General features: G+C 37.5%; 1 protein-coding gene across 3 annotated transcripts in view; it reads left to right on the top strand.

The window, feature by feature from the left end:
• The first annotated feature begins 3,520 nt into the window (after positions 1 to 3,520).
• LOC109538056 (activating transcription factor 7-interacting protein 1) overlaps positions 3,521 to 11,885 on the top strand; it is a 19,853-nt gene continuing 11,488 nt past the window's right edge. The window contains exon 1 of one of the 3 annotated variants that reach the window (XM_048669042.1): positions 3,521 to 3,700. The gene's annotated coding sequence lies outside the window, so the exon portion shown is untranslated. Of the gene's footprint in view, positions 3,701 to 6,974; positions 7,330 to 8,564; positions 8,723 to 11,885 lie in introns of those variants that run through there. The other 2 variants (XM_048669043.1, XM_048669045.1) reach the window with 2 other exon arrangements.

Below are 11,885 nucleotides of genomic sequence, written 5' to 3'. Positions count from 1 at the left end.
ACGTGAAAAACTTTCGTTGGACGAATTTTCTTGTAAACTTCATATTTACTGAGATATCGCACTTTGACGCACTAATGAGCAACCCTGTATATTTCGTTTATTTGTAGGCTAGGCAGCCGCCAACTTGATAATTTCAAATATTAACATTAACCACACCATTTTACTGCAGATTCGAGTAGTACGTCAAAGAGGGAGAATGTTTTATCTAAAACGTTTTCATCGATTTTGGCAGGTGGCGCCCTATGGGCTAAAATAAGGATTTTGCTAAAATAAAATAGCGCCTCTTAGAACTGCCTTACGGGCCTGATTTTTTTAAATGTTTCGTTTCACATACTCCCATTTTCAACAATATCTGCTGAACTGTTTCCAATTATTGCTGTAGTCTTGAATTCTGAAATTAAATATTTTCCATAAACCATTTCGGAGTAACGACAAGGAATCAAAATAAAAAAGTTGAACAAGAAAAAACAAATTTATATTTCCAGGAAAACGTAGACCCAATGGCTTGATTCCAATTGCCGTAAATTCACACTTTTTTCTAAAACATTCAACACAAATAAAACAATAAGTTTAACGAAATATAAATCCCGAAAGTATTTTTAATATGAACGTTTAATTCTATAAACAAGTTTTCAATCACATCTGCGTTGAACATACGCAAAAAAGTAAGAGTTGTCTTGCCGTATGCCGCATCAATGACTATGGTTCTTAAACTGGTGCTGCTGCTGTATTTATGCTAAAAWTATCTGGTTTTTGTGCCAAATTCGAAGGTGAAAAGAGTTTTCTAAATTTTCCTGCAACGCGATGCATGAGGCGAATTTTCATTTCATGTMATTTTTGGCTTAAAATGCCCCATGATTGTCAGGAAAGAAGGGAAGCATCAGAAAATAWTGATTTTTTTGCGCTTTTCATTAAAAACTTTTAATTTTGTAATCATTTGGGTTTTTGAGGATGACCCWAATGATTTTCGGRAAAAACAGGAAAAAAWTATTTCAGTTTTTGTCCCGAGTTCGACACTGAAAAMAGGTTTTGTAAAATTCCGACAAAGCTATACATCAATCTTGWAATTATTCGCATAAAATACTTCCAGATTGTCAGTATTTTWAAGTAAAACACTTCAAAATAGAGGGTTTTTGAGTAGATAGAAAACATGAAAAAAATTYAGTTGAAACTGRAAAACCACAGTTTTTKTWAACAAATTCTACAGTCTTCAGATGGGGGTGATGAGTTTTTCAAATGATTTATTATAGTATTTCGCTTATTTTGTTCGCTTTTTGATAACAAATTTGTAGAATTTTGGGACCGAATTCGAAGCTGATAACGGATTTCAAAACTTTTTACAAAGCGACGGTGGAGGCGAATATTTTAATAAAATTTATTTTTAATTTTTTTGCTGAAAATACCTTAAGATTGTCAGCATTTTAACACCAATTGATCTAAAAACAACTAAAAAAAAAGTCATCAACATTTTCCCAGCAACGGAACCGAGTTTCTTTGAAGTTCTTTGGATCTTTCAAAATACAGATCTGTCACGTAATTCTTGGTTCACCTTGCGATATCTATGATGGATAAGTTGACACATACATATATTCTTTATTAGACATCTTTGGATATGAATTAAATGACAATAACAATTTAAAGGCCTCAATTTTTTGAAAAACGTATGGAAACAACTGTTTAATGCAGCTCTTCACATAATCATCTGACTTAAATTATAATTTTCAAACTGCCTTTGCCATATATAATCATAATCAAGTTACCATATCAACTCAACTAGTAGTCATTTTTTAACGTTTTAGACAGTTTCCCCGTGGCGACTGTTGTCAAACAATTCTCGATCTTTAATAGATGTATGTATTTTCTACACAGTCCACAGATGGCACTGGACGCTCAAACAATGAATTTTAGAATATTCTACTGAAGACTAATTGCACCTGTGGTTTAGCCAAAGAGGAAAACGCATAGGGAGAACGGCCGTTCCACCAGCGAATATCTCGACTATCCCAGCTCGACCTGCATAATCGCAATTAACTGCTGAATTGTTGGGGACTTTCTAGTTTGATGCTGTTTTGTTCTAAATTGTTGATAAAAACCGCCAACATTTTGTAACTGCCGCATATTTATTAGTAGAAATATGTTTATATAATACCGTTAATTATTCATTATAAGTTACATTTTGCTAAAAAGTGGAAATTTTCTATAATATTTTTTGTTCATTGATTTGTTCGTTGACTTTCAGTTGGCTCAATGAATTTATTTAATATCAAATTTGTCTCGCCCTTTTCTCAACTATCAGTTTGAGGATTTCCTTATCAAACGCGTTTCAATCGCATTTTCGGATACTAAGAAGCATTTTTATCGCATTCACATTATTCTAGATAGCGACCTACGTTCTAGATATTACTAAAGTTGAGGTCAATTCTAGCTTCTTATTGAGTAAGCATTGTAGGTCCAAAATAGTGAAGGCAGACAACATTAAGGTCAGCCATAGGAGGAGAATCACGCTTCGAGGTTTAGACAGATGGGTCAATGTATTTGCGGGATTCTTTACGTGGAAAACGGTTGAGGACATTTTCTTAGTCCTTGCAGGAGCATTTAATTTTATACCTCAAAATTCGAAAATACATCGAAGTTTAATCTTCCTATAAGAGTTTCTATGAACCTGATTGTTTATTAAAACAATCTTTTTGGATAGATTACAAAGTTTACTATAAATAACAACTGAGCACTATCAAAAAAAGCCGCAAATAATATTAGAATTTTCATGCAATCATGTTGAACGGTCATGGTATACAAAATAGTCTGACGATACCATACACGCGATTCGAAACGTTCGCTTAGCAACAGTAAAAGGCAGTAAAGCTAAAACGATGAACTCGACTGAAGGTGAGACGAAGGTCGAAATACTGCGCGCTTGGAGAGCCAAAGCGTTGCCAGGTTTCAATCGTGCGTCGTGCACGTAATTTAGGACTCTGAGCCGTCAGCTGGGCCGAAATCAATTCTGATTATCAATTTTTCGAAATGTCCATCAGCTGCCGTTTTTCTATGTAGAGCATGGGACATGTTGCAGATAATGTTTGCGGACCCATAAAGTAGTTAGATGCTCAGCAGATATCGGCTTGGAGTCAATCTATCAGAGTTTCATTATATAGCAAACGACCCCAGCCCACTTATACCCCATAGACATCACTTTAGCAAGAGGATTGCATGTGAATTTAGTAGCTCAACAAGTAATACCTTTCCAATAACCCTCGTAAGGAGGACACAAAGAAACCATAAGGATATAACTGTGACAACACATTAGGAAGCGCCTACATAGAAATAGGCCATTCTGGATTCGGCAAAGCTACACCAAGGGAAGAGCCTACAATGGCATTTTCCATTATCCAGATATGGATACCCTTTTCAAGCAGAATTGAGTGAGGACCAGATAGCTACTCGTACTCATGTAGCATGGGGAGGAGTCCGATCTGGGATGCGCGATGAACGCGTTATTGGTTCAATGCCGAATTGGCAACGTTGCCCCTTTTGGCACACTCCGACTTCGGCAGTCGTTTTACTCGTGTCCAGCGTGTTTTCAACAGCATCTGAGTGGAATAATATTTGCTTTTCACGATTTGGTAGACCCTTAAAGGCCAATTTCATAATTCCAAATAAGTATAAATCGACATTTTCATGTGTATCTGCGAGTGTCAATAAGGTGAGTCTCGTCAATTGCATGTTAGCTTTACCTAAGTAGCTAACCTCAAAGGTTACCGAATTTAACAGTCTGGTTGACATGAACAGCACGCCATTTTGTAGCCGACCTAATCTCAAGGTCGGCATAACGGAAAATAACTGAGGTTATGTAGCGAAACAAAATGGCGGTTTGTTAGATGGTGGGGGAATGTACGAGGGAGCATCATTTATTACTCCAATTTAGAAAATTGAGGTTATGCTGCGTGCGCATAATAGAAAGCGTGGGGGAAGTGTACGCGGAGCGATCATCTATAACTTAACACATACAATGTTCAATTGAGCGGTTTTTGACCAGAAATTCCATTAATGGCTTCTCTAATTGTACGAACGGTTCGGTAGTTTATGGTAACCAGCCAAGCTAGAAAGAATCACAGAATTTACTATTTTTACATTGTCTATTAGCTTTAGCGTCTTATCCACAGTCTACAGGTGATGTTTACATAGCAGATTTTGTGGGTTTAATTGGAGAAACCTTACTGGCTTTTTATCTTAGTTGTGTTTCATCATGCAATGAATTGATCGCTTTGAAGAGAAAAACAAGTAAATTTTCGATATGATTGGCTAAGTGGTTGATTCAAATAAAGGAAAAGAATGAAGAAAAGTGATTTTCTGAGTTGAAAAAAGTTCATATTGTTTGAAACAGAACGCTCAGCTTTGAAAATACTGTGGTCTGCACAAGGCAGAGAAGTCATGAATCATCTATTTGCTATCGTATGTTTGCTATGGGGACGGTTTGAAAAGTGAAAGTTTTAATCAAGACCTTAAAAAGGGTAATATTGAAGGTGATTTTGATTTGGCTGTGAATTTTGGTTCCATTGCTTGAAAATGGGGAATATAAAATAATAAATACTAAGCAAAATGCGATTGTATAAATTGAGATACTAGAATAAACCAAGATTAAAAAATATATAAATAATTAATAAATATCGATAGGAAACGTCAAAATAACGTCGTCAGCGATAACGATTCTCCCACCTAAGCGCTGACCTCTCATACCGACCACGAACAATGGAAAAATTTGGAATGTTCCATTTCAGAATACAGGGGCAGACTGGTAGTAGATTTTGTGCGCACCGGCAACGCTGTTGTTATTTGGGATCATGATAAACACTCGCGGGACATTTCCGGTTTCAGACCATTTGCATCCGGGTTCCGACCCAATTGAAACGTCAAAAAGACAAACTGAAAATTTGGTTCGTTTCGGTTTCCTTCCGAACAAAAAAATCATATGAAAGGCTCGTTTTCGAAAAATATCGTTGAAAAAAAGTGAAAGATTGACACAAATAGACTGCGCCCCGTATAGTCCTATTTTTAACGCGTGTTGGACCGACGACAATTTATTGGCTGTTTCTCGCGCAAACAGAGACAATGAAAAACACTGTCCCAAAAATCATCAAAGACAACGTGGTCAGTAAAATCGCTGCAGTTTCGAAAATCAAAAAAATACCTACTAAAGACCCTGATGACGGGGGGTGGTCTTGGAAGAAACACATCCCTTGAAGCATGATCTAAATATGCGCCCAGTGGCAGTGCGGCAACTCCGCCTAGCGGTTCAAAGTCCCCTCCGCCTTCTCCGATGGGGGATTGGCATGGTTTTGTTGCAGTCTGACGGAGGTTTGAAGGGCCTCCAAATGACGAAGCTGGTCATTCGCCTGAAGTCCAAATGTGAATTTGGAGAGAATTTTCTGTGGAGAATTCGGCAGAATTGGTCTGAACACTACCAATTATATACTACAGGAGGATGAAGAAGCCGAAACTTTGGCTGGGTGTCCAGAGGCCTGGAGGCGGCTCCGGGCAAAGTCTTTTGCTTCCTCATATTATGTTTACATTTACTGCATTGACTCAAATTGAGCATTGGGTGGCCAAAGCAACGAAAAGCATTGCAAAACTGATTACTATGATCTATGGATAGTGGAAGACGCATGCTCAGTAACGGATAAATCAATATAGGTCAGATGCTGCCTTGTGGTTCAGCGCTGGCCACGGACTGTGAGTTTCAGGCGGAAAACTCGTTTTCCGTGTTTTCGACAAAATCCCGATAAAAGCGAAGAGAAGATAGAGAGCGACCCGGGAAATGTTTGGAAGAGGAAACGGTCGATCGTGGAAAGTGCAAAGTGGACAACTTTTCCGCTGCTTGCAAGGGAATACTATCAAAGAAACTTTTATCTCCATCTTTTTAAATAGTTTCTGAATTAATTTCGAAGCACTAAAAAATTGGTTTGTTGAAATTTAAATCAATCAGAATTAGCCGAGTTAGCTGCGTAGGAAAGAGGATATTTCCTTAAGATACCTTTCGGCATTTTAAAACTCAGATAAAAAGCGCATTTTTTAGCTTCTTTTATTCAAAGGTTTACTTTTTCTTAGTGACCTCCAGTTTTTTCCTAAATATGTGCCACTTTGAGTTTGTTATGAGCTCCAGACGACTAAAGCTGGAATCTCACCTACGCAATCGTTGCTGCCATTTATTTGTTATAGTGTTTTTGCGACACACTAGTGCGATTTTGCTTGGCAAATGAGAGCGATTAAATGACCAACTTAACAACATTAAGACTGTGCTGTGCGATTATGTCCTCTAGCAGAGTAAAAGTGAAGTGACAATACCAGTTTGTCCTCAAGTGTTTCTACCGGGCTGTAATAACATTTGAAAAATAATGAATAATGGATTACGAAAAGATTGGATATCCATCAGTTTTCCTAATATCGGCCTTACGCAAATAGTACACCTTTTCTCACCAAAACACCCGAGTTGCATGAAAATTGCGTGCAATTAATTGCACAATAGAAAATTGCTTACAAAATCACCTAATGTAAGCCATAAGCGCGTACAGTTTGACAGTTGCTGCAACGAATTGCGTATGTGAGAACGTAGCCTACAGCCCACAAGTTATCGTTTTTATCGGTTTCTTCAAAATCCCATAAACAACTTCAGAAGCCTTCTGCCACCAGAATAGTTTCTCATTGGACCATCAGGAACCATGATACACTGATTATTAAAATGTTTTGAAGTTGCTCGACTCATACTGCCTCAGACCAGCAGTCATTGCTATTAGTTAGACTGTTGCTTCAACTCAAATATATAATTAATTGCATGACCCCTGTAATAAAAATTTCGAAATAGTAGTCAGTGACCTCATCTTCTGCACTGGCCTCAATTTGCCAATACTTGATTCATAATCAGTTGATCAGATTACATTGAAACTGACAGTGTAGGATACTCGAAAGCCTTCCACCACTACCTCATATTGACTCTTGGACGCTTTGGTGTCCACATGCCCAAGCTGTAGAGTGTAGAGCCTATTCAATGCCTCAAAAAAAGAGAAAATAACCGCCAAATTAACGAATTTAATGCGCTTTAAGATAAAGATAGTTTGAAGGAGGGAGTGGTATCTGCTGCACGCAAGCGCGCTGTTGCCGCATATTTTCATACCCGACCGTACTCGACTGTTTCACTACCGCTCCTTTTCGAGGCCACTTGCCGTGTTATGTTTCGTTTTGGCGTGGATTTATGGAAATTTATGTCAAATATTCGCTCGAATTGACTGGTTTGTACGACAGTTGCCGATCGCAAAAGTGTCAAAACGTGTTCAGTAGGTAAGTGTCTCAAACCGTACACTAGTTCAGTTCATTTAAGAATATTAAACGAATGCACCCGGTTTTTCATCATTGCGGGAATTCAAGATGGCTGCTTTGGCGACCGATTAATATGCTCGTTGAGTGGGGGTAATTGCTTACTTATGATCACTTGGGAACTGACATAAGCTGCGCACAACAACAAATTTATGTCATTTTTGAGCACTAGTAAGTCCGTGGGAGTAAGTGTGGTAAGCATACATCGGCGCAGAAGTTTGATAATCCACTAATTTATTCTAGTTGAGGATTTCTTAAAGCACTTTTGCGTCGACCGAACTTACTTTCACGACAACTTTTGAGAAAAATTATGCATATATAGGGTGGTTTATACGTATAGGTTATTAGGTTATTTTTGTGCTGTTGGGATGCAAATACTTTTGTTTTTTTTGTTTTAGTTTTTACTTTGGTAACATTTCTGTTACAATATTATTATGTATATGTATATATTATATACATATTTCTGTTAAAATCGGAAAATTGGCGAAATGAGAGTGGGGTGAGCTTACTTGGGAAGTTGTGGGTCTTATAAAATACGCGGTCCGGTCACAACTTGGGAAATTTTATAAAATACTATTCCGTGAGCAATCAATACGCGTCAAGGAGTGTTGCAAGCTCTACCTGAGATTCTGCCACCTGTAGTAAAGGTGTAAGCAGGGAGCTGTTGCTGATGCATAACCTCTATTTGAGGTGTATTTAATATTAGTGTATTTTATTTAATCAGTTTAGAAGGGAAGGGAAATTGCATAATGTGCAAGCTTCATCCACAGTTAACGAACTGGCATCTGCACCTGTTTATCCAATTGATTAGTAGATTTTTTTGTAAAATGCTTCCTTTTGTACGGGTTTTATCCAGAAACGGAACAAAGATCATGTGTGCTCCACAGTCCACAAAGAATTGGAAACGGTTGAGATTTTTTTTGGCGTTGGGATCATTAATCTTTAGGTTAGGCAAGTGTAGATAATACAAAACTAAATCAAAAGAGGAAGATGAAGATATAACACGAAAATCATCCAGCTTTTCTGTTGGATCAAAAAAATTAAGAACCAAAATAATAAAAAAGTGGATCGACAACTTCAATTAAGACATTAGTGGAGTTTATTGAAACTCAGACCAAAACTCATAAAAACTTTCGGATAGAATCCAACCCAAACCAAAGGAAAGTCCACAACATGGCTGATGGCGCACGCGCCGTGTTGCCGTTTCGTTTATAGGTTGTCGCGTTTCGGAACTCTCAAATGCCGTATCACCCGACGGATTTCGAGGCCACCGGTTTATTCCCTGTCCTTATTCTCGCTTATTACGTTGCTACTTCTAAGGAATTTACGTCGGTTTTGTAGAAACTTCATATACTAGGTGAGTGTCTGTGTAGTTTGGAGATCGTTCTGGACGTTTCGAGTCTTAGTAAAACTGACATGTTGACATTGCTAGAGGGAAAATCGCTATCAAATTAAAACGGGTTTCTGGGGGGGAACATGATGGGTTTTACATTGCTTGATTCGAAAGTTTTCGAGGAATAAACATGGACATTGGCTTGGTTGTAGAAGACTGTTTGATATTGATCATGCCTTTAATCTGAACGTATAGGTTGTGCTATGAGGAGTTGTTTGCGTATTGCATTTACTACATAACCTCAAAACAACACAAAATGCTTATAAAAGTTAAATTATTTTGTAAATGTAAGCGTTTGAATACTGATACTCATCCGACTTTTTTAGTCATTTAATTTTCTATTTTTGCTCGAATGTCTTCAACTTAATTGGGTTAGGTACCGTTGACGACCCATCAAAGCAGACGATTAAATAGCTGTTGTCTGAAGATTTAATTAGTTTAACTTTGACAAAATAGAAAGTCAGRTGACTTTCTACTTCGAWCGTAAATGTATAATCATGACAAATACATTTTCCAACTATCAAAATTGCACATACAGAAGTATTTGAAAAACCTCGAACAATAACATTAATCGAGGAAAGCTGAGAGATTTGGAAAACTGAAAGGCACCATTAATAAAATTGTAAAGAAATTCATTAGATTGTCAAATGTCAAAATACAGCAAGTTTGTGACATAAGGATATTTGACGTATTTAACACAGCCTGATTTACTAAAATCGGTAAAATCGTCTTTGGTAGTCGTCTGCTTTTGTGTGTCGTTAATGCTCAACATTCATTGTCCAGGCAAAAACTCTAATTTTCTTACCAATTTATTGAAATTTGAGACGTCATTGACAAGGGCCGGACATTCGGAAACGATTTGTGACAAAGTTTTACATCCGATATTCATTTGGATAAACAAATTAGGCGAGAGTCAAATTGCCATTTGGAAAATAGGAAACAACAATCAAAGTGTGCAGGTACAAAATGATTAAACTTGACAGGTACATCAGTGACAGACGCATACACAATGACAGATAGATACGTCTTTATTAACATCTCTACACCACGGCTGTATTAACTAGTTCCTAGTGCTTTCTGGAAGCCAAACTGCGCTCTATCAATATTTGCCTCACATTTATCATATATTCTTCTATGAATGGCTTTGGTGATGTGATTGATCGGGCAGGTGGTCCTCACAGTTCCACGTTTCTAAGATTTCTGATGACTCCGATATGAGGCGTCTTCCATCGCTGTCTTATGTTAATGGGTGATTTATTGAGGTTTTTTGCTTGTCATCTGTTCTATTTTTTTGTGCTTGTAACTCGTACTTATTTTCGTATTGCTCTATTTTCTTGAATTCGCTAGAAACCTACTTTTTTGTCTTCTCGAATTGTCTTGTGGATCTATTGGTATTTTTGTGAATTTTTATTCGTGTAATTACACCTTTACTCATATATCTCATCTGCCATCCATTCTCTCTTTTTCTGATTACCACGTTTCTAGAGTCGCACTAGTAAAGGGTGTTCCAATAAAAACGACGGATTTAAATTTTAAATAAAACGTATATATTTGAGGTATAAGTTTGAAACATTTATTGAAAAATGAAGTACACATCATGAGGTTATGAATGAAATAAGACATTGGGAAATGACTGCTTCGGCTTTGCTGGCACAGACGTGCTCTTTTCATGAAATTTTCAGGGACTTGCGCATAAATTTTGATATATTTCTGAGACACAGCGTTGAACTTGTGACTTTAAAAAACCCCAAAGAAAAAAATCCAAAGGCGTTAAATATCATGATCTGGGCGGCCAATGCCGATCTCCAAAACGATAAATAACACGACCAGGAAATTACTCGTGCAGTAATTCAACAGTTTCTCTGTCTGTATGGCATGTTGCACCGTCCTGTTGAAACCACATGCCGTTGAGATCCATATTTTGCAATTTTGGCCCAAAAAAGTTAGTTAACATTTTACAAAAATGGCCCGATGATGCCTCCAGCCCACCATACAGTGACTCTTTTAGGATGCATCTGTTTCTGAATGATCACTCGTGGATTTTTGGAACCCCAAATGCGACAATTTTGTCGATTAACAAAACCATCAAGATGAAAATGGGCCTTGTCACTAAAGATGTCCAATTGTCGTTGTTCCAAAATTCAATAAACAAACTTTCTTCGTTGCCCATGGTCTTCCGGCTTTAGCTCTTGAGCCAATTCATCCTTGTACGCATGAAGCTTCAATTTTTTTGTTAAAATTCGATGCATAGTGGTTGTGGAAACACCAATTTCCTGAGTTCTATGTCGAATTGATGTGGTTGGGCTATCCTCAACATTTGCTCGTACTGCTTCGATATTTTCAGTCGAGCGAACAGAATTTCTTCATTATTTTTCTCACAGTGGCTTCAGTTGGAGCATTCCGATGGCYCATAATTGTACGCATTTTGCGAAGTGTGGCTGCTTAACTTCCACCACTTTGATAATAATTTTTCACAATGAGAATTCGTTGTGTATTGATCAGCTCCCTTTTACAATTTGGAACACCCTTTAGTTATGTTGCATGYTTCGTGATCTCGTTAATTTCGTTTATTTCCTCTTTTCGTTGTTGACGCACTTTTACGTCGGTTTCCGGATTGGCCAGTTTCTTTATATCTATTGTGCTTGTCCAATTTTTCTCTGCATCCGTTTCAGTCACTACCATTCACACCACTAGACTGATCCGTAGAGACGTCGGCACCAGGGTATGTTTTTGATGCTTTTGCCACGTTTTTATGTCTTGTTGATACTGCTATTTAATCAATCTTTTGAGTCAAAATTAAAAAAATGTAATTACGTTTTTCATCGATAATAATTTGTAGCGCACAAGCACAGCATAGATATCATACAGCTAGGGCTCGGTGTCGCGTCGTTCTACTCGCGCAGCGTTCAATCCCCGCCTTTGGATTGAGAAGAGGATATTTTCGTGAGATCGGAATGTTTCTTGTACCAGCCTTTCATAGTCGCAGTTGTTGCGGTTAAATACGATTATGGCATCATATTAGTTTTCTTTGCCTTTTATTTAAAATACATCTGATTTGTGGTGTTTCTATGATGAGTGCAAGAAGAACAGGAGTTGTTTGTGCTGCTTTTGGTTGTAACAACAAAAG

The sequence above is a fragment of the Dendroctonus ponderosae genome, unplaced genomic scaffold (genome assembly GCF_020466585.1).
Source record: "Dendroctonus ponderosae isolate FM_Combo_2020 unplaced genomic scaffold, Dpon_F_20191213v2 Dpon_F_20191213_8, whole genome shotgun sequence".
In the NCBI taxonomy this organism is placed as follows: Eukaryota; Metazoa; Arthropoda; class Insecta; order Coleoptera; family Curculionidae; genus Dendroctonus; species Dendroctonus ponderosae.
This window is presented reverse-complemented; position numbering and strand designations above follow the sequence as displayed.